The following is a 26,109-nucleotide window of genomic DNA, read 5'->3' as shown; positions in this document are numbered from 1 at the left end:
CTTGACCCTCCCTGTGACTCACCCATTATACCTGACCCCCATGTCTCTTTTCTTGTTACTCTCCCAAATTACCTGGCACCATGACTCCCCCATTATTTCGGGTTCCATTTCCCTTTTCTTGTGACTCTCCCTTTATACCCGGTCCCCATGTCTCTTTCCCTGTGACTCCCCCATTATACCTGGCCCCCATGGCCCTCTCCCATTATATCGGGTTCCATGTTCCTTTTCCTGTGACCCCCCCATTATACACTCCCCCATTGTCCCTCTACCTGTGACTCCCCAATTATACACTGCCCCCATGTATCAATCCCTGTGACTCCCCCATTATACACTGCCCCCATGTACCTCTCCCTGTGACTCCCCCATTATACACTGCCCCCATGTACCTCTCCCTGTGACTCCCCCATTATACACTGCCCCCATGTACCTCTCCCTGTGACTCCCCCATTATACACTGCCCCCATGTACCTCTCCCTGTGACTCCCCCATTATACACTGCCCCCATGTACCTCTCCCTGTGACTCCCCATTATACCGGGCCCCCATATCCCTCTCCCTGTGACCCCCCATTATACCGCCCCCCCCCCCCATGTCTCTCTCTGTGACTCCCCCATTATACCGGGCCCCCATATCCCTCTCCCTGTGACCCCCCATTATACACTGCCCCCATGTCCCTCTCCCTGTGACTCCCCCATTATACCGCCCCCCCCCCCATGTCTCTCTCTGTGACTCCCCCATTATACCGGGCCCCCATGTCCCTCTCCCTGTGACTCCCCCAATATATACCTGGCCGCTGTCTGTATGGAAGTGGTCTGTATACCACTAACAAATGTAGTTGAAACGCTACAGCGTAAGCGACCTATTAAAATGATTTTAACATTGTCCCCACCACAGCTGCCCCAATCAGATTACAGATCTCATTCGTCACTCGTGCATTTATTGGCAGAGTCGCGTCTCCTAGCAACACAACGGCGGCTTGGCGTTACTAGGGAACAGGCCCGGTGCCAATACGGTTATAGCTCATTCCTCACCGCGTGTGATGTGACACCCGGTAACACAGGGAGACATTATATACCACACCACCTATAGGTTATATCATGTATTATATACCACACCGCCTATAGGTTATATCATGTATTATATACCACACCGCCTATAGGTTATATCATGTATAATATACCACACCGCCTATAGGTTATATCATGTATTATATACCACACTGTATATACGTTATATCATGTATTATATACCACACCGCCTATAGGTTATATCATGTATTATATACCACACTGTATATACGTTATATCATGTATTATATCCCACACCGCCTATAGGTTATATCATGTATTATATACCACACTGTATATACGTTATATCATGTATTATATACCACACCGCCTATAGGTTATATCATGTATTATATACCACACTGTATATACGTTATATCATGTATTATATCCCACACCGCCTATAGGTTATATCATATACAATCATATACCACACCACCTATAGGTTATATCATGTATTATATACCACACCGCCTATAGGTTATATCATGTATTATATACCACACCGCCTATAGGTTAGATCATGTATTATATACCACACCACCTATAGGTTATATCATGTATTATATACCACACCGCCTATAGGTTATATCATGTATTATATACCACACCGCCTATAGGTTATATCATGTATAATATACCACACCGCCTATAGGTTATATCATGTATTATATACCACACTGTATATACGTTATATCATGTATTATATACCACACCGCCTATAGGTTATATCATGTATTATATACCACACTGTATATACGTTATATCATGTATTATATCCCACACCGCCTATAGGTTATATCATATACAATCATATACCACACCACCTATAGGTTATATCATGTATTATATACCACACCGCCTATAGGTTATATCATGTATTATATACCACACCGCCTATAGGTTAGATCATGTATTATATACCACACCACATATAGGTTATATCATGTATTATATACCACACCGCCTATAGGTTATATCATATACAATCATATACCACACCACCTATAGGTTATATCATGTATTATATACCACACTGTATATACGTTATATCATGTATTATATACCACACCGCCTATAGGTTATATCATGTATTATATACCACACCGCCTATAGGTTATATCATGTATTATATACCACACCGCCTATAGGTTATATCATGTATTATATACCACACCACCTATAGGTTATATCATGTATTATATACCACACTGTATATACGTTATATCATGTATTATATACCACACTGTATATACGTTATATCATGTATTATATACCACACCGCCTATAGGTTATATCATGTATTATATACCACACCGCCTATACGTTATATCATGTATTATATACCACACCGCCTATAGGTTATATCATATACAATCATATACCACACCACCTATAGGTTATATCATGTATTATATACCACACCGCCTATAGGTTATATCATGTATTATATACCACACCGCCTATAGGTTAGATCATGTATTATATACCACACCGCCTATAGGTTATATCATGTATTATATACCACACCGCCTATAGGTTATATCATATACAATCATATACCACACCACCTATAGGTTATATCATGTATTATATACCACACTGTATATACGTTATATCATGTATTATATACCACACCGCCTATAGGTTATATCATGTATTATATACCACACCGCCTATAGGTTATATCATGTATTATATACCACACCGCCTATAGGTTATATCATGTATTATATACCACACCGCCTATAGGTTATATCATGTATTATATACCACACCGCCTATAGGTTATATCATGTATTATATACCACACCACCTATAGGTTATATCATGTATTATATACCACACTGTATATACGTTATATCATGTATTATATACCACACCGCCTATAGGTTATATCATGTATTATATACCACACCGCCTATAGGTTATATCATGTATTATATACCACACCGCCTATAGGTTATATCATGTATTATATACCACACCGCCTATAGGTTATATCATATACAATCATATACCACACCACCTATAGGTTATATCATGTATTATATACCACACTGTATATACGTTATATCATGTATTATATACCACACCGCCTATAGGTTATATCATGTATTATATACCACACCGCCTATAGGTTATATCATGTATTATATACCACACCGCCTATAGGTTATATCATGTATTATATACCACACCGCCTATAGGTTATATCATGTATTATATACCACACCGCCTATAGGTTATATCATGTATTATATACCACACCGCCTATAGGTTATATCATGTATTATATACCACACCGCCTATAGGTTATATCATGTATTATATACCACACCGCCTATAGGTTATATCATGTATTATATACCACACCGCCTATAGGTTATATCATGTATTATATCCCACACCACCTATAGGTTATGTCATGTATTATATCCCACACCACCTATAGGTTATGTCATGTATTATATCCCACACTGTATACAGGTTATATCATGTATTATATACCACATCACCTATGGGTTATAACATGTATTATATACCACACCACCTAAAGGTTATATCATGTATTATATACCACACCACCTATAGGTTATATCATATACAATCATATACCACACCGCCTATAGGTTATATCAAGTATTATATACCACACCGCCTATAGGTTACATCATGTATTATATACCACACCGCCTATAGGTTATATCATGTATAATATACCACACCGCCTATAGGTTCTATCATGTATAATATACCACACCGCCTATAGGTTATATCATGTATTATAAACCACACCACCTATAGGTTATATCATGTATAATATACCACACGCCTATAGGTTATATCATGTATTATATACCACACCGCCTATAGGTTATATCATGTACTATATACCACACAGTCTATAGGTTATATCATGTATAATATACCACACCGCCTATAGGTTATAGCATGTATTATATACCACACCACCTAAAGGTTATATCATGTATTATATACCACACCACCTATAGGTTATATCATATACAATCATATACCACACCGCCTATAGGTTATATCAAGTATTATATACCACACCGCCTATAGGTTATATCAAGTATTATATACCACACCGCCTATAGGTTACATCATGTATTATATACCACACCGCCTATAGGTTATATCATGTATTATATACCACACCGCCTATAGGTTATATCATGTACTATATACCACACAGTCTATAGGTTATATCATGTATAATATACCACACCGCCTATAGGTTATATCATGTATTATATGCCACACCACCTATAGGTTATGTCATGTATTATATCCCACACTGTATATAGGTTATATCATGTATTATATACCACACAGTCTATAGGTAATATCATGTATAATATACCACACCACCTACAGGTTAGATCATGTATTATATACCACACCACCTATAGGTTATATCATGTATTGTATACCACACTGTATATAGGTTATATGATGTATTATATACCACACCACCTATAGGTTAGATCATGTATTATATACCACATCACATATAGGTTATATCATGTATTATATACCACACCGCATGTAGGTTACATAATGTATTATATACCGCACCGCATATAGGTTATATCATCACCGTGTGTAAGGTGACATCCGATAATGCATGGAGACACTATCATGTATTATATAGCACACCACATATAGGTTATATTCTCACCGTGTGTAAGGTGGCATCCGATAACACAGGGAGACACTATCATGTATTATATACCTCATCGCATATAGGTTATATCCTCACCATGTGTAAGGTAACATCCGATACCACGAAGACATTCATGTATTATATAGCACACCACATATACTGTAGGTTATATTCTCACCGTGTGTGGTGACATCCGATAACACAGGGAGACACTATCATATAATATATACCACACCACCCTATATAGGTTATATTCTCACCATGTGAGGCGATATCACACAACGAGACATATGTACCATTGACATGCCATGGTTACATCCTTACCCTAAATAGGTTATGTCATCACCGAGAGAGGTCACATCACACAGGGGAACATTCAGATGTCTCATATACCATGCCTTCATTACATCCTTACCCTATATAGGTTATATCATCACCATGTGAGGTCACATCACACAGAGGAACATTCATATGTCTCATATACCGCAGGGCTCATGCCTTTGTTATAGCCATTGAAAAGTAACGTACCCACATAGAAATGATCATATGGAAATATTAGCCTCATATTATAAATATACCCCATGTTCGATTTCCCCTTTCTTGGCCAAGGTTAGCCGTGCGGTAAAGTTGGCTGCAAATCCAGAATAACTTTTACACATCTTTGCTCAGGTTAGAGATGGCCATCACTGGGTTAACTATCAATGGTGAACCCTCCCATTCCCATCAATGGACATCCCTGCTTGTCCTATAAAGCGAGTGGTGGGCCAATCAGGGGCCTGGGGTGGGCCTTAGTGCCATCCCTAATTTAGTGCTGCCCAAGTGCAAATCCTGTACCACAAGGTGCCTCATGGACATTCCAGAAGAGTGGGGAAGTAATGGCCCCATGTATCCTCAGAATAACTAGCCAGCGAGATTGTCCTGAGCACAGAATGGAAGTGTGAGATTCAGCTGTAGATCTATAGTGTATAAAGGATAATGCTTTTTCCCCATTATTGTCGCCTAATCTCACGGAATGTGTGGTAGGCTACCAGAATTTTGGGAGACCTCCCAGACTCCTAGGACAGTGTGCAAACCTCGTGGATCCGTGCTGTACCCCCGAACTGCAAAGATGTAGGTGATGGCGTGGAGTGAGTCAGGAGTTGCCACAGCGGCTGAAGGCCACAAGCTATTGCACAAGCCCCGAAGAGTCTGATAGGGAGAGAGTTCCGGTAGTGGGTAGGAGCAGCACTGGAGTTGGTAATCAGTTAGAAAGAAAGGAGGCAATAGCTGGCAGAGTGAAGTGGTGGGAGGTGAGGTTATGGATGTATTAGGGAGGGAGGAATGGTATGATGTAATTATAGATGAGTATGAGGGTCCTGTAGGGGAAGGGGAGCCAGTATATGGCCTGGCGGTGTGGGGACGCAGAAGCAATGTGGATGGAGGGAAGGCTGAGCCGCACGGCAGCATTGAGGATGGACTGGAGAGAGGGGGGGGGGGCAGGAAGGACAGATTACAGGAGGCTACAATAGTCCAGAGTAGAGATGACCAGTGAGTGGATGAGGGTCTTCATTGCATCCAGGGTTAGGGAGGGTCTGATCCCGGAGATGTTGTGAAGGTGGATGGGACAAGACAGAGAGAGGGACTGAATTTTGAGTTTGTTAGGATGAAATTGAGGATAACTACTAAACAGGGCACTTTGGGGATAGATGAGATGGTGATGTTATCAATAGAAAGTGGAAAGGAGGGAAGTAGGGCTACTTGGGAGGGTGGGAAGATGATCAGCTCAGTCCTAGACATGTTAAGTTTAAGAATGTGTTTGGACATCCAGGAGGAAATAGCAGAGAGACAGCTGGAGACACCCGTGAGGAGAGGGGGAGAGGTCAGGTGAGGAGGTAGATCAGAATATCATCCGTATAGAGATTATATTGGAGGCCAGAAGAGCTGATAATCTCACCAAGGTAGGAAGTTTAGTGGCCCGTACACACGGTACGATAAACTGTCAGATTTCAACGATAACGATAGGGAACCTATCGTTTTAGTTAAAATCTGACAGTTTCTGAGCTCTGCTAACTACTATACGATGGACGATGTGCGTCCACGTATGGTAGTTGACGATGAACTACCGTCGTCTGTGCAAGCATGATGTTATCGACCAGGTTAGCCCGTTTACTATAGCGACCTGCAAAATGTCTGGCAATCTCTCACTATCCATAGCAAAGACTTTTCAGTTCATTTTCTGCAGAGAAGGACGATTAATTGCCGTGTCCATACACAACCTACCACTAGAGGGAGCTCAAGCAACATTCCAGACATTATACAGTTCAGGAGTAGTAACACTTTTTTGTTAAATATAAATCAGCTAATTTTTCTCGGGATTTTTAGACTTTTGTGTCACCAAACTCATCACAATAATTTCAATCCTCCATGGAGTGACGTGAGGAAGCAGGCTGCCTCCCACAGACCACTGACAGGACCATGGATGCTGATAATTAAAACAAATGTTGACTGGGATTTTGTGACCATCAGGTGTATGTTTAATTTTTTGATTATTAAAAACTGTATTATGAACACGATACTTTATAATTGTTTTCCTGTATTTTCACTAGTAAGGTCACATTGATATCACACTGATCACTATATACGGGTCACACACTGATCACTATACACAGGTCACACTGATACACACTGATCACTATACACAGGTCACACTATCACACACTGATCACTATACACAGGTCACACTGATCACTATACACAGGTCACACTGATATCACACACTGATCACTATACACAGGTCGCACTGATATCACACACTGATCACTATACACAGGTCACACTGATATCACACACTGAACACTATACACAGGTCACACTGATATCAAACACTGATCACTATACACAGGTCACACTGATATCACACACTGATCACTATACACAGGTCACACTGATATCACACACTGAACACTATACACATGTCACACTGATATCACACACTGAACACTATACACAGGTCACACTGATCACTATACAGAAGTCACACTGATATCACACACTGATCACTATATACAGGTCAGACTGATATCACACCCTGATCACTTTACACAGGTCACAGTGATATCACACCCTGATCACTATACACAGGTCACATTGTTATCACACCCTGATCACTATACACAGGTCACACCTATATCACACACCTGATACACCCTGATCATTATGCACAGGTCACACACTGATCACTATACACAGGTCACACACCAGATACACACAGATCACTATACACAGGACACATTGATATCACACACTGACACTATACATAGGTCACATTGATATCACACCCTTTTCACTATACACAGGTCACATTAATATCACACACCTGATATACCCTGATCACTATACACAGGTCACACCTATATCACACACTGATCACTATGCACAGGTCACACTGATATCACACACTGATCACTATACACAGGTCACACTGATATCACACACTGATCACTATACACAGGTCACACTGATATCACACACTGATCACTATACACAGGTCACACTGATATCACACACTGATCACTATACACATCTCACATTTATATCACACACTGATCACTATACACAGGTCACATTGATATCACACACCTTGTACACACTGATCACTATACACATCTCACATTTATATCACACACTGATCACTATACACAGGTCACATTGATATCACACACCTTGTACACACTGATCACTATACACATCTCACATTTATATCACACACTGATCACTATACACAGGTCACATTGATATCACACACTGATCACTATACACAGGTCACATTGATATCACACACTGATCACTATACACAGGTCACACCTATATCACACACCTGATACACACTGATCACTATACACAGGTCACACCTATATCACACACCTGATACACACTGATCACTATACACATCTCACATTTATATCACACACAGATCACTATACACAGGTCACATTGATATCACACACCAGATACACACTGATCACTATACACAGGTCACATTGATATCACACACCTGATACACACTGATCACTATACACATCTCACATTGATAGCACACACTGATCACTATACACAGGTCACACTGATATCACACACTGATCACTATACACAGGTCACACTGATATCACACACTGATCACTATACACAGGTCACACTGATATCACACACTGAACACTATACACAGGTCACACTGATATCACACACTGATCACTATACACAGGTCACACTGATCACTATACAGAAGTCACACTGATATCACACACTGATCACTTTACACAGGTCACAGTGATATCACACCCTGATCACTATACACAGGTCACATTGTTATCACACCCTGATCACTATACACAGGTCACACACTGATCACTATACACAGGTCACACACCAGATACACACAGATCACTATACACAGGACACATTGTTATCACACCCTGATCACTATACACAGGTCACACCTAAATCACACACCTGATACACCCTGATCATTAAGCACAGGTCACACACTGATCACTATACACAGGTCACACACCAGATACACACAGATCACTATACACATCTAACATTTATATCACACACTGATCACTATACACAGGTCACATTGATATCACACACTGATCACTATACACAGGTCACATTGATATCACACACTGATCACTATACACAGGTCACATTGATATCACACACCTGATATATCCTGATCACTATACACAGGTCACACCTATATCACACACCTGATACACACTGATCACTATACACAGGTCACACTGATATCACACACCTGATACACACTGATCACTATACACATCTAACATTTATATCACACACTGATCACTATACACAGGTCACATTGATATCACACACTGATCACTATACACAGGTCACATTGATATCACACACTGATCACTATACACAGGTCACATTGATATCACACACCTGATACACACAGATCACTATACACAGGTCACACCTATATCACACACCTGATACACACTGATCACTATACACAGGTCACATTGATATCACACACCTTGTACACACTGATCACTATACACATCTCACATTGATATCACACACTGATCACTATACACAGGTCACACTGATATCACACACTGATCACTATACACAGGTCACACTGATATCACACACTGAACACTATACACAGGTCACACTGATATCACACACTGAACACTATACACAGGTCACACTGATATCACACACTGATCACTGTACAGAAGTCACACTGATATCACACACTGATCACTATACACAGGTCACACTGATCACTATACAGAAGTCACACTGATATCACACCCTGATCACTATACACATCTCACATTAATATCACACACTGATCACTATACACAGGTCACACACACTGATCACTATACACAGGTCACATTGATATCACACCAGTGGCGTAACTTCATCCCAGGTGCCCGGAGGAAAGATAAATGTTGGTGCCCCCCCCAAAACTAAAATGTACCACCCCCCAGCACCTATGCCAGCCCCAGCTGCCGCCGCCCCCCTTATGCAGTTCCTTTTATATAATGCCCCCAGTAGTGGTCCGCCTATGTAGTGCTCCCCAGTAATGGTCCCCCTATGCTGTACATCCAGTAGTGAGCCCCCGGTAGTTGCCCCCAGTAGTGAGCCCCTTGTAGTTGCCCCCAGTAGTGAGCCCCCTGTAGTTGCCTCCAGTAGTGAGCCCCCTGTAGTTGCCCCCAGTAGTGAGCCCCCAGTAGTGAGCACCCTGTAGTTGCCCCCAGTAGTGAGCACCCTGTAGTTACCCCCACTAGTGAGCAAACTAGTTGCCCCAGTAGTGAGCAAACTGTAGTTGCCCCCAGTAGTGAGGCCCGTCTAGTTACCCCCAGTAGTGAGGCCCCTCTAGTTACCCCCAGTAGTGAGGCCCCTCTAGTTGCCCCCAGTAGTGAGGCCCCTCTAGTTGCCCCCAGTAGTGAGGCCCCTCTAGTTACCCCCAGTAGTGAGGCCCCTCTAGTTACCCCCAGTAGTGAGGCCCCTGTAGTTGCCCCCAATAGTGAGCACCGTGTAGTTGCCCCCAGTAGTGAGGCCCCTCTAGTTACCCCCAGTAGTGAGGCCCCTCTAGTTACCCCCAGTAGTGAGGCCCCTGTAGTTGCCCCCAATAGTGAGCACCGTGTAGTTGCCCCCAGTAGTAGGCCCCTGTAGTTACCCCCAGTAGTGAGGCCCCTCTAGTTACCCCCAGTAGTGAGGCCCCTGTAGTTGCCCCCAATAGTGAGCACCGTGTAGTTGCCCCCAGTAGTAGGCCCCTGTAGTTACCCCCAGTAGTGAGGCCCCTGTAGTTACCCCCAGTAGTGAGGCCCCTGTAGTGAGGCCCCTGTAGTTGCCCCCAGTAGTGAGCCCCGTGTAGTTGCCCCCAGTAGTGAGCACCGTGTAGTTGCCCCCAGTAGTGAGTACCGTGTAGTTGCCCCCTGTAGCTGCCCCCAGTAGTGATGGCCCCCACCGCGCACGCACGCGCACACACACACACAAAAAAAACCACTTACCTTTATCCCCGCTCCAGTGCTGCTGCCGTCCATCCCCGGCGTCCGCTCTTCGGCACTATGGGAGTGACGTCATTACGTCACTCCCATAGTGCACTGCGGGACCCGGAAGACTGAGCTCACTCCTGAGCTCCGTCCCCGGCGTCCACTCCTCGGCACTATGGAAGTGACGTTATGACGTCACTCCCATAGTACACTGCGGGACCCGGAAGACGGAGGGAGCTCCGTCCTCTGGCTTCCACCAGGGGTTTGCATAGGAGCCGGGCGCCCGCTGGTAACACACTCAGCAGGCGCCCGGCAAATGGAGGGTGCAGGGGATGCGACCGCACCCCTTGCACCCTCCGTAGTTACGCCAATGGAGGTGGAGCGCCGATCAGCGGCGCTCCTTCTTCATGCAGCTCCCGGGGACAATGGAGCCAGGTGCCCCCTTCAGGGCTGACGCCCGGCGGCAAATGACTCCATTGTCTCCGGGAGTTCCGCCACTGTATCACACACCAGATACACACAGATCACTATACACAGGACACACTGATATCACACACCTGATACACACTGATATCACACACCTGATACACCCTGATCACTATACACAGGTCACATTGTTATCACACCCTGATCACTATACACAGGTCACACTGATATCACACACCTGATACACACTGATCATTATACACAGGTCACATTGATATCACATACCAGATACACACAGATCACATTTATATCACACACTGATCACTATACACAGGTCACACTGATATCACACACTGATCACTATACACATCTCACATTTATATCACACACTGATCATTATACACATCTCACACCCTGATCACTATACACAGGTCACACACACTGATCACTATACACAGGTCACATTGATATCACACACCTGATACACACTGATCATTATACACATCTCACATTTATATCACACACTGATCACTATACACAGGTCACACACACTGATCACTATACACAGGTCACATTGATATCACACACCAGATACACACTGATCACTATGCACAGGTCACACTATCACACACCTGATACACACTGATCATTATACACAGGTCACACTGATATCACACACTGATCACTATACACAGGTCACACTGATATCACACACCTGATACACACTGATCATTATACACATCTCACACCCTGATCACTATACACAGGTCACACACACTGATCACTATACACAGGTCACATTGATATCACACACCTGATACACACTGATCATTATACACATCTCACATTTATATCACACACTGATCACTATACACAGGTCACACACACTGATCACTATACACAGGTCACATTGATATCACACACCTGATACACACTGATCATTATACACATCTCACATTTATATCACACATTGATCACTATACACAGGTCACACACACTGATCACTATACACAGGTCACATTGATATCACACACCTGATACACACATCTCACATTTATATCACACACTGATCACTATACACAGGTCACACTGATATCACACACTGATCACTATACACATCTCACATTTATATCACACACTGATCACTATACACAGGTCACATTGATATCACACACCAGATACACACAGATCACTATACACAGGACACACTGATATCACACACCTGATACACACTGATCACTATACACAGGTCACACTGATATCACACACCTGATACACACAGATCACTATACACAGGACACACTGATATCACACACCTGATCACTATACACAGGTCACATTGATATCACACCCTGATCACTATACACAGGTCACACCTATATCACACACCTGATACATCCTGATCATTATACACAGGTCACACACCTGATGCACACTGATTACTATGCACATGTCACACTGATATCACACACTGATCACTATACACAGGTCACACCTATATCACACACCTGATACACACTGATCATTATACACATCTCACATTTATATCACACACTGATCACTATACACAGGTCACATTGATATCACACACCAGATACACACAGCACTATACACACTGATTTCACACACCTGATACACCCTGATCACTATAGACATCTCACATTTATATCACACACTGATCACTATACACAGGTCACACCTATATCACACACCTGATACACACTGATCACTATAGACATCTCACATTTATATCACACACTGATCACTATACACAGTTCACACTGATATCATACACTGATCACTATACACAGGACACACTGATATCACACACCTGATACACACAGATCACTATACACAGGTCACATTGATATCACACACCAGATACACACTGATCGCTATACACAGGTCAGACACCTGATTGGAGCCTCCATTGGGGGGGGGGGGATGTACAATAAAGTGGGGCTGGCTGGTGACATAAAAGGGGGGCTGGCTGGTGACATTAAAGGTGGGGAGGCAGATGAGGGGCTGCTGGATCCAAGGGGTTCTGGATGGAGAGACAGAAGGGGTGCTGATGGGTGACAGAAGGTGGGTTGGCTGTGGAGACAGAAGGGGGGCTGGCTGGGGAGACAAGGGGGGCCTGGCTGGGGAGACAGAAGGGGGGACTAAGGAGCTGCTGACTGGGAAGACAGAAGGGGGGCTAGCTGGGGAGTCAGAAGTGGGGCTGGCTGGGGATACAGTGGGGGGACAGAAGTGGTGCTGGCTGGGGAGACCAAAGGGGAGCTAGTTGGAGAGACACTGCAGAGCTGGAGTTGCAGACATGGGGGTTGGGGGGCCCCTTCCTATTTTGTTAGTCCCAGGCTCTGCAATTTGTGATGGCAGCCCTGCACCTGATACACAGGTCACACACCTTATACACACTGCTGATCACTATACACAAGTCACTGATATTACACACCTGATATGCACTGACCATGCACGTTTGTTTACACAGCCTGGTAGTGCTCAGGAGGCACACCAGAGTCCCCTCCAAAAGCTCTGTATCAGCGCAGCCATGTTGAACTCCATCACCTGACTCTCCTTCACCATTCAGAGGGCTGCTCCCAGACCAGCTGACTGCAGCATCTAATCACTGAACGCTCAGCCCTATAAGTTACATATCCTGACTGGCCCAAATTGCCAGTACAACGTTGCTCCTGCTGTAGTTACAGCTATGTGCTGAGCTCCCAGGTATTTTGTATCTGTACAAGTCTGGAGTCTGGCCGAATCCTAATCCAGTCTGGTGTATGCAAGTCACCATCTACCACAGTGTTCTAGTCTGATCTAACTAGCGCAGAGGTTCTCAAACTTGGTCCTCAGGACCCCACACAGATCACATTTTCCAGGTCACTCAACAGGAACACAGGTGTACTCATTACTCACTGACACTTGATTTGCTTCTAGTAATACATCACCAGTTCCAGCTCTATATCTACATAATTGGTTCCAGACCGATAGTTGCATCATCTGTCTCAGCCTGATATCTACATCATCGGTTCCAGACCGATAGTTACATCATCGGATTCAGGACCTCATTCAGAGCCGGTCGCACAGAGCGTGCGGTCGGTCTGAATGAGGGGAGGACCTCTTGAATTTTCAAGACGTCCTCCTTTGCGGTGGTCAGGCTGTGGGTCTTGACCATCGTGACCATCGGGGCTTACGACGAGACCCTAGGGTAGGGTCTCCCTTGTCGTAAGCCCCGGAGAGCTTTCAGCTCTGTCTGAGCCGGAAGCTCTCCACTGACATCACTACCGGCGCTGTCAGTCGTAGCGGGTCTCACGCATGCGCACGACGGCGCCAGTGCCGTCGTGCGCATGCTCTGTGGGGGACCATCGACCCTGTCCGAGCGCATCAGCGCTAACGACCGGGTCTGAATGACCCCCTCAGTCTGATATCTGCATCATTGGTTCCAGTCTGATATCTGCTTCATCAGCTCCTGTCCGATCTCCTACCATCGGTTTCTGCCTGAAGTCCACTTAACCATCCATCCAGCTCGCATTACTGCACCACTACCTGGATGGTCTCATCTACTACAGTTCCAGTTTGGTAAAGCTTTGTACCGGTACACGCCTTCGGGCTAACCACTGCTAGTACTCCATCGGTTCTCATCTAGTCCACTACCAGCAGTTTCACTGCCTCCTTTCATCTCTCAACTCATGAGAAAGAGCTGGATTAAGCCCCCCAGCAACATTCATGTTCCTGCTTCAGCCTCACACGCCTGCCCAAGCCAACCCCAACCCTCAGGCGTGACAGGATGGAGCAGTGCTTTAGGATGAGAGCTGGACGGCTTTGATGAAGCTGTGGGTCTTGAGAGCCTGTTTTAAGTTTTGTTGAGAGATGGAGCATCTGATAGGGAGAGAGTTCCAGAGGTAGGGAGCAGCATGGGGAAAGTCTTAGAGGCGGGAGTGGGAGAAAGTAATCATTTGGGAGGAGAGGCGGCATGTATTAGTGGAGCGGCATGGGCGGGTGGGAGATCACACCATATTACACACTGATCAGGGATGTAGTCAATAGATTGACCTTTACAATGTTGACATTTATGATGCCAACATTGTTAAACTGTTTCCTGTCAACATATTGGGGTTAGACTTAAGCTGCAGATAGTGGAACGACAGTATGATTACAACATTGTACTCGAACAGTCGTTCCTCATCCCCTGTACTGCCTACACTGAACAATGTCATTCAGTGTAGGCGTCCTCCCTCATCCCCGAACATGGCCAATATATCGTTATCGGCAGATTGACTGTCATGTTCAGGCGATGATTGATGTCAGAAACGACGAGCGGGAGTGCGCATTGCTGGTCGCTTCCGCCATTTTAATGCTGCATCATAAAAGGTCTGAACTGCCGGCCACATGACCGCTGAGTGCAGCGATGGGAGCTGCTGGAGCTGTCGGGAGCGGGGTAAGTCACCGCTGGGCCATTAGGAACCATATGTTGACATTCTAACTTGTCTACATTTCATCAGTGTCTATGTGAGGAATGTCAACATGATCAATGTCGACATTATGTTACATTTTATGACTGTTGACATATACCACACCCCTCTGATCACTATGCATGTTATCACACCCCTTATACAAACTGAACACTCTATCAATTACCTGATACACACTGATCACTATACAAAGATCACACTCCTATGATACACACAGATATCGCCACACCTGCCCCCCAGAGGCTCTTCAATCCTGTATTCACCACCCACTAGCTTTTCTCTCACATGTCACTCCTACCCACAGCTATTCTATCACATATCTACCTATGCACATCAGCTTTTCTCTCACATGTCACTCCTGCCCACAGCTATTCTATCACATAACTACCCATGCACATCAGCTATTATATTCCCCACAGCTTTTCTCTTACATGTCACTCCTACCCACAGCTATGCTATCATATACCTACCCATGCACATCAGCTATTATATTCCCCACAGCTTTTCTCTCACATGTCACTCCTGCCCACAGCTATTCTATCACATACCTACCCATGCACATCAGCTATTATATTCCCCACAGCTTTTCTCTTACATGTCACTCCTACCCACAGCTATGCTATCAAATACCTTCCCAACAGGGCTGCCATCAGAAATTGTGGGGCCCAGTACTGACAAAATAGGCAGGGCCCCCTCCCCCCGTGGTATGGGGAAGAGGTGGGTGGAGCTGTGGATGTGGGTGGAGCTACTTCAGGGGTGAGGGACAGGGAGGGCTGGACTTATTGGGGGTACAGGAATGACTAGACATGGTGGGGGGTGACAGTGCAGGGAAAGCTGGCCAAGGTGGGAGGGGTACTGGGATGGACCTGGGAGGTGCAGGGAAGGCTGGTATATTATTATGTCATTATTTATTTTTTAATTATATTCGAGATCTGCAGCAATTGGAAATAAAATACTTTCAAGCACTGTGTTATCTAACCGTATAAATGTTGGTAGACACCGGCAACCAGGGAAAAAAGCATCAGATGCATGTCCGAAGAGAGAGAGGGGGCCCAGGTAGCAGAGCTGCAGAGGTGTGGGATGCACTGATGTGTGGTACCGCACGTCACTGGTGGAATGCACCAGCAGCCAGAGAAGAAGAGAAGAGTCTCGGTGGCATTTAAAACATGAAGTCGGACGTGAGCCAATCAAAGCTCGTCGAACGGCAGCCAATCAGCAGCGGCTGCTACTGATTGGCTGGCTGCTGTTCCACAAGCTGTGATTTGCTCGCGGAATTGCAGCCAATCAGCAGCGGCCACTGCTGATTGGCTGGATGCCGTTCTGTGAGCTGTGATTGGCTCGCGGCCGGTTCCATGTTTTAAATGCCACCAAGAATCTGCTCTGGCTGCCAGTGCATTCCACCAGTGACGTGCGGTACTGCACATCCCTGCATTCCACACCTCTGCTACCTGGGCCCCCTCTTGGCCCGGGACTGGAGTCCCCACAGTCCCCCCCTGATGGCGGCCCTGCTTCCCATGCACATCAGCTTTTCTCACATCATTATTATTTTTATCATCATTATGATTAACAATTATTTATATAACACCAGCATACTCTGTCATACAACAAAACTGCGTAACATACTAAGGGGTAAATTTACTGAAGTGCACGTTTTTTGAAAGGCGATGTTGCCCACAGCAACCAATCAGATTCTAGCTATAATATTCTAGATGGTGCTAGCATAATCTGTATGGTTGCTATAAGCAACCGCCACGTATAAAAACCTGCACTTTAGTAAATATACCCCTAAGAGTATCCTGCTCACAAGCCCATCTGCTCACCAGCTTTTCTCTCACATGCCACCACCTGCACACAAGGTTTTCTCACATGCCACCACCTGCACGTCAGAGTTTCTCACAGGCCACACCTTGCCCACCATGCCTGATACTAATCAGTTTATGCCCTACATGACTCTCCTGTCCCGAGTGTGCCTCAAAATACCATTTACTTGATGCTCCTCCAGCTACACAATAACACTATATGTAATAGACTGCTTTAAAAGTAATTGCTACTTTAAATCTAGATGCTATCTTGCCGAAATCATGCCAGGATCAACAGCTTTTTACATATGAGCCTTTGACTGTATCGATCATGTTACACTGACTGAGCACCATATGTCAGAGGAGCATGTGCTGGGCTCCTCCAATCAGAGCTCAGCACACATCCTTCATCCCCCTGGTGCACACTTACATGATTGGGTCAAACTTGTCATTACAGACACAGAGTAGAAGGGAGGACTGACCATGCCAGGGCCATAATATGGGTGTGTGATGCCACCTCACAGGGCGCAGGGCCTAGGGCAGTGGTGGCGAACCCTGGCACTCCAGCTGCTGTGGGACTACAAATCCCAGCATGCACTGCCAGAGTTTTGCTATTAGGGAATGCTAAAACTGTGGCAGGGCATGCAGGGGTATGTAGTCCCACAGCAGCTGGAGTGCCAGGGTTCGCCACCACTGGTCTAGGGGTGGCACTATTGCTGCCCAATGGCACCTGCAGAGCCACCCGAAGCGTTTTTACTACGCTCTGTGCGTTCGTCTCTCCCTGGTCCTGGTGGCTCGGCCTCCTGCAATGTCTCTTCATGATGTCACATGTTCTGTAGGGCAGGGCCCCTGTCCATTGCCCTGTCAGTTCAGCTGCAGCCCCATTCCAATTCTGCAGTGCCACCAGGCCACTCCCGTCTCTGCATACACACTCCAATGGAGGAATCTGGTCTGTCTCCTGCTTTTGTGTGGGGGTTTCATGTTTGAAGAAATCACTAGGACCAATATGCCAGCTGCAGTTAGCTTATGTACTTAGGTTTATGGGGCAAAATGTTCGCATGGACCATTTAGGAGCTTTAGCACAATATATGACATCTACTTGTCTGCCTAACACATATGAGAGGGCACGTCCTCTTCACAGACCCCGGAACTGCCCCCTCCAAAAAAACTAAACTGAACCTAATTTTGTGGGCTTCCGGATACACCTGACCAGAATAATATGTCCATGGAGGAAATAGAAAGATCCGTTTTATGCTCACCCTACAAACACTTTAGGACGACCCTCTACTGCCGACACCAACTGTATGGTCCAAATTTACAGTCCCAACCTTTACCTTATGTATTCACATTCCCTTCCTATAGCTCTCAGGTGGGGGGGGGGGGGTCTGCTTTGTTACACAGCTCTGATGTCTCCTAGTTTATACAAGCTGTAATATCCTTCCTTATTATACAGTGCCGCAGAAATACCATCATTATGGAGAATTCATAGAGTAATTTGCTGAGTGTCCCGGCCTTCAGTCATTGCTATGACACAGTGCCACAGTGGGAAGGGACTACAAGTGCTGACCGTTCTCATGCTGGAACCATCAGACCTTTGTCTGTTTAGCTTTAATCTCATGGATTTAGCTGAGATCATTTTCTTTTTGTGTCCCCTTTGTGACACTTGCGTTCCACACCTGTGGCCCTTGATTGGCACAAGATGCTTACAGCTCGACAAAAAGCAGCTGACACGGAGCCAAGGAGAGTTGGCAATCAGCGGTGTGCGGCTTACACAGTGAGAAAACATTTCCGCGCTCAATCCTCAGGCCTGCCATTACCTAGATACATCGTTCCGTGCTAGGCAAGACGCTGAGCAGTAAAGGAAGTCAGCATTTAAGCTAGGAAGCAAAGTGTTTAAATAACTGTAGTTGCAACTTCCAAGTCAGTCAGTCCCATTCGTCACCAAGTCGTCCTTCAATATTTACAGCGCTGCCAATCATTCTCCTACAGTGCTGCCAATCATTCTCTTACAGCGCAGCGCTGCCAATCATTCTCCTACAGCACTGCCAATCATTCTCCTACAGCGCAGCCAATCATTCTCCTACAGCGCTGCCAATCATTCTCCTGCAGCGCTGCCAATCATTCTCCTACAGCGCTGCCAATCATTCTACAGTGCTGCCAATCATTCTCCTACAGTGCTGCCAATCATTCTCCTACGGCGCTGCCAATCATTCTCCTACAGCGCTGCCAATCATTCTCCTACAGTGCAGCCAATCATTCTTCTACAGTGCTGCCAATCATTCTCCTACAGCGCAGCGCTGCCAATCATTCTCCTACAGCGCTGCCAATCATTCTCCTACAGTGCTGCCAATCATTCTCCTACAGCGCAGCGCTGCCAATCATTCTCCTACAGCGCTGCCAATCATTCTCCTACAGTGCTGCCAATCATTCTCCTACAGCGCAGCGCTGCCAATCATTCTCCTACAGCACTGCCAATCATTCTCCTACAGCGCAGCCAATCATTCTCCTACAGCGCTGCCAATCATTCTCCTACAGCGCTGCCAATCATTCTACAGCGCTGCCAATCATTCTCCTACAGTGCTGCCAATCATTCTCCTACAGCGCAGCGCTGCCAATCATTCTCCTACAGCGCTGCCAATCATTCTCCTACAGCGCTGCCAATCATTCTCCTACAGCACTGCCAATCATTCTCCTACAGCGCTGCCAATCATTCTCCTACGGCGCTGCCAATCATTCTCCTACAGCGCTGCCAATCATTCTCCTACAGCGCAGCCAATCATTCTCCTACGGCGCTGCCAATATTTCTCCTACAGCGCTGCCAATCATTCTATGGCACTCCCAATCATTCTCCTACGGTGCTGCCAATCATTCTCCTACAGCGCTGCCAATCATTCTCCTACGGCGCTGCCAATCATTCTCCTACGACGCTGCCAATCATTCTCCTACGGCGCAGCCAATCATTCTCCTACAGCGCAGCCAATCATTCTCCTACGGCGCTGCCAATCATTCTATGGCGCTCCCAATAATTCTCCGACGGCGCTGCCAATCATTCTCATACGGCGCTGCCAATCATTCTACTACGGCGCTGCCAATCATTCTCCTACGGCGCTGCCAATCATTCAACTACAGCGCTGCCAATCATTCTCCTACAGCGCTGCCAATCATTCTCCTGCAGCGCTCCCAATCATTCTCCTACAGCGCCGACAATCATTCTCCTACAGCGCCCCCAATCATTCTCCTACAGCGCCGCCAATCATTCTCCTGCAGCGCTTCCAATCATTCTCCTGCAGCGCTGCCAATCATTCTCTTGCAGCGCAGCCAATCATTCCCCTGCAGCGCTGCCAATCATTCCACTGCAGCGCTGCCAATCATTCTCCTGCGGCGCTGCCAATCATTCTCCTGCAGCGCTGCCAATCATTCTCCTACGGCGCTGCCAATCATTCTCCTACGGCGCTGCCATTCATTCTCCTACGGCGCTGCCAATCACTCTACGGCGCTCCCAATCATTCACCTGTGGCGCTGCCAATCATTGTCCTACAGCGCTCCCAATCATTCTCCTACAGCGCTGCCAATCATTCCACTACAGCACTGCCAATCATTCTCCTACAGTGCTGCCAATCATTCTCCTACAGCGCTGCCAATCATTCTCCTACAGCGCAGCCAATCATTCTTCTACAGTGCTGCCAATCATTCTCCTACAGCGCAGCGCTGCCAATCATTCTCCTACAGCGCTGCCAATCATTCTCCTACAGTGCTGCCAATCATTCTCCTACAGCGCAGCGCTGCCAATCATTCTCCTACAGCGCTGCCAATCATTCTCCTACAGTGCTGCCAATCATTCTCCTACAGCGCAGCGCTGCCAATCATTCTCCTACAGCACTGCCAATCATTCTCCTACAGCGCAGCCAATCATTCTCCTACAGCGCTGCCAATCATTCTCCTGCAGCGCTGCCAATCATTCTCCTACAGCGCTGCCAATCATTCTACAGCGCTGCCAATCATTCTCCTACAGTGCTGCCAATCATTCTCCTACAGCGCAGCGCTGCCAATCATTCTCCTACAGCGCTGCCAATCATTCTCCTACAGCGCTGCCAATCATTCTCCTACAGCGCTGCCAATCATTCTCCTACGGCGCTGCCAATCATTCTCCTACAGCGCTGCCAATCATTCTCCTACAGCGCAGCCAATCATTCTTCTACAGTGCTGCCAATCATTCTCCTACAGCGCAGCGCTGCCAATCATTCTCCTACAGCGCTGCCAATCATTCTCCTACAGCGCAGCCAATCATTCTGCTACAGCGCTGCCAAACATTCTCCTGCAGCGCTGCCAATCATTCTCCTACAGCGCTGCCAATCATTCTCCTACAGCACTGCCAATCATTCTCCTACAGTGCTGCCAATCATTCTCCTACGGCGCTGCCAATCATTCTCCTACAGCGCTGCCAATCATTCTCCTACAGCGCAGCCAATCATTCTCCTACGGCGCTGCCAATCATTCTCCTACAGCGCAGCGCTGCCAATCATTCTCCTACAGCGCAGCCAATCATTCTCCTACAGCGCTGCCAATCATTCTCCTGCAGCGCTGCCAATCATTCTCCTACAGCGCTGCCAATCATTCTCCTACAGCGCTGCCAATCATTCTTCTACAGTGCTGCCAATCATTCTCCTACAGCGCAGCGCTGCCAATCATTCTCCTACAGCGCTGCCAATCATTCTCCTACAGCGCAGCCAATCATTCTCCTACAGCGCTGCCAAACATTCTCCTGCAGCGCTGCCAATCATTCTCCTGCAGCGCTGCCAATCATTCTCCTACAGCGCTGCCAATCATTCTCCTACAGTGCTGCCAATCATTCTCCTACAGCGCAGCGCTGCCAATCATTCTCCTACAGCGCAGCCAATCATTCTCCTACAGCGCAGCCAATCATTCTCCTACGGTGCAGCCAATCAATCTCCTACGGTGCTGCCAATCATTCTCCTACGGCGCTGCCAATCATTCTCCTGCGGCGCTGCCAATCATTCACCTACAGAGCTGCCAATCATTCTCCTACGGCGCTGCCAATCATTCTCCTACGGCGCTGCCAATCATTCTCCTACGGCGCAGCCAATCATTCTCCTATGGCGCAGCCAATCATTCTCCTACGGCGCTGCCAATCATTCTATGGCACTCCCAATCATTCTCCTACGGTGCTGCCAATCATTCTCCTACAGCGCTGCCAATCATTCTCCTACGGCGCTGCCAATCATTCTCCTACGGCGCAGCCAATCATTCTCCTACGACGCTGCCAATCATTCTCCTACGGCGCAGCCAATCATTCTCCTACAGCGCAGCCAATCATTCTCCTACGGCGCTGCCAATCATTCTATGGCGCTCCCAATAATTCTCCTACGGCGCTGCCAATCATTCTCATACGGCGCTGCCAATCATTCTACTACGGCGCTGCCAATCATTCTACGGCGCTGCCAATCATTCAACTACAGCGCTGCCAATCATTCTCCTACAGCGCTGCCAATCATTCTCCTGCAGCGCTCCCAATCATTCTCCTACAGCGCCGACAATCATTCTCCTACAGCGCCCCCAATCATTCTCCTACAGCGCCGCCAATCATTCTCCTGCAGCGCTTCCAATCATTCTCCTGCAGCGCGGCCAATCATTCTCTTGCAGCGCAGCCAATCATTCCCCTGCAGCGCTGCCAATCATTCCACTGCAGCGCTGCCAATCATTCTCCTGCGGCGCTGCCAATCATTCTCCTGCAGCGCTGCCAATCATTCTCCTACGGCGCTGCCAATCATTCTCCTACGGCGCTGCCAATCACTCTACGGCGCTCCCAATCATTCACCTGTGGCGCTGCCAATCATTGTCCTACAGCGCTCCCAATCATTCTCCTACAGCGCTGCCAATCATTCCACTACAGCACTGCCAATCATTCTCCTACAGTGCTGCCAATCATTCTCCTACAGCGCTGCCAATCATTCCACTACAGCGCTGCCAATCATTCTCCTACAGCGCTGCCAATCATTCCACTACAGCGCTGCCAATCATTCCACTACAGCGCTGCCAGTCATTCTCCTACAGCGCTGCCAATCATTCCACTACAGCACTGCCAATCATTCTCCTACAGCGCTGCCAATCATTCTCCTACAGTGCTGCCAATCATTCTCCTACAGCGCTCCCAATTGTTCACCTACAACGCTGCCAATCATTCTCTTACAGCGCTGCCAATCATTCTCCTACAGCGCTGCCAATCATTCTCCTACGGCGCTGACAATCATTCTCCTACGGCGCTGACAATCATTCTCCTACGGCGCTGACAATCATTCTCAGATGAACAACAGCAGAAAAATGAAAACACTATTTGTAACATTTCATGTGACAATCGCCCATTTGCCCCTAAACACTGGAAAACAGATAAAAATGGTCGTTCAGACATATTGGTTAAATACGTGTTGCATCCCGTTTTTTGGGGGGGATTTTTGGAAGCAAATGGGAGATTGCGTACGCATATCTAGAGATTGCCTGCCATTGCGCATGCGTATAAGCTGCACTCCGCATTGTGATTATGGACACACAGAGGACTCCATTGCTGAGTGACAGGGTGTCAGGGTTTGGGGGTGGTAACGGGGTGATCAGTAAAACGCAGGCGTGTCTGACTGTCTGAATGCTGTTACATGGACCTGCATAAATGCGCCCTTGTGATCGCCTACGCTGCGCTGCGTATCAGGAGAGCTGCCAAGTCTGCAGCAGGTCAGACCTGCCGCAAAGGGGAAGATGACCGCTCCATGTCCAACGATGTTTCCGCAGGCAAGTGGCGTCATACGCAGGTATGAAGGCCGCAGTGGGCGTCCTTATGTTCGGGTGATCTTTGCAATCATTAGCATATTTTTGCGGCTGCTTTCAGCGGCAAACGCAGGATTTTGAAAGGGGGGATTCCAAATTGTGACAAAACCAATGACAAAAAAGTCTGACCAGAATAAGCCTGCAACTTACACTTTATTGTGTACTTCAAGTGTTTTATAGAAATGACAATAACTAATATAAATAACAATAAATAATATAAATAACAATAACTAATATAAATGACAATAAATAATATAAATATCAATAAATAATATAAATAACAATAACTAATATAAATAACAATAACTAATATAAATGACAATAAATAATATAAATATCAATAACTAATATAAATAACAATAAATAATATAAATAAAAATAACTAATATAAATAACAATAACTAATATAAATAACAATAAATAATATAAATAACAATAACTAATATAAATAACAATAACTAATATAAATAACAATAACTAATATAAATAACAAGGCATCTGGGCATAAACTTGCTTATGCACAATGTGTAATAGTATGTATGAACAAAATTTAAACTACCCGTGCAATTTACCACACACAATAGTTCCTTATTAATTTTATGACACACATTAGTGCCTCTTCTATACAATGCCCACATTGGTGCCCCTTATACACAATGCCCACAGTAGTAGTGCCCCTTATACAATGCCCACAGCAGTAGTGCCCCTTATACAATGCCCACAGCAGTGGAGCCCCCTATGCAGTGCCCCCAGTAGTGGTTCCCCTTATGCAGTGCTCCCTATGCAATGCCCCCAGTAGTAGTGCCCCCAGTAGTAATGCCCCCAGTAGTAGTGCCCCCTGTAGTAATGCCCCCAGTAGTAGTGCCCACAGTAGTAATGCCCCCATTGGTAATGTCCCTATAGTAATGCCCTCATTAGTAATGCTCCCATTGGTAATGTCCCTATATTAATGCTCCCATAAGTAGTGCCTCCTGTGGACTGCACATGTACATCCGCCAGATTTGCCATGTCTGAACCAGTTAGGCCACTTTACAAAAGACATATTGGGGGTGTTGCTGGACGGGTCAGTGCGGATCGGCCATTGGCTTTACCAGGACTTGGGCTGGTGACATCATGGGGTGCATGCTAGGTTTTTTTTTTATGATTACCTTGATATGAGATGATAAACAGTGTATATTAATAACCTTAGATATGCAACCAGCAAAAATGCATTGGTTATCCTCAGTTGAGAATATACTATATGAAGGTAGCCACCTCGGGACTGAAGAAATGTTGGGCATATTATGCTTTGCGC

The 26,109-nt window shown here is 45.9% G+C and overlaps 1 protein-coding gene across 6 annotated transcripts in view; it reads right to left on the bottom strand.

Annotated features, from left to right (window-relative positions):
• Positions 1-14,339, bottom strand: part of TMEM218 (transmembrane protein 218) — a 58,864-nt gene extending 44,525 nt beyond the window's left edge. For 2 of the 6 annotated variants that reach the window (XM_088481844.1, XM_088481846.1), the window contains exon 1: positions 14,163-14,339. The gene's annotated coding sequence lies outside the window, so the exon portion shown is untranslated. Of the gene's footprint in view, positions 1-785; positions 829-14,162 lie in introns of those variants that run through there. The other 4 variants (XM_088481841.1, XM_088481843.1, XM_088481842.1 and 1 more) reach the window with 4 other exon arrangements.
• Positions 14,340-26,109: the final 11,770 nt, after the last annotated feature.

The sequence above is a fragment of the Taudactylus pleione genome, unplaced genomic scaffold, assembly GCF_031769625.1.
Source record: "Taudactylus pleione unplaced genomic scaffold, aTauple2 ptg000278l, whole genome shotgun sequence".
NCBI lineage: Eukaryota > Metazoa > Chordata > Amphibia > Anura > Myobatrachidae > Taudactylus > Taudactylus pleione.
Note: the sequence above shows the minus strand (reverse complement) of the source record. Positions and strands in the feature narration are given on the sequence as shown.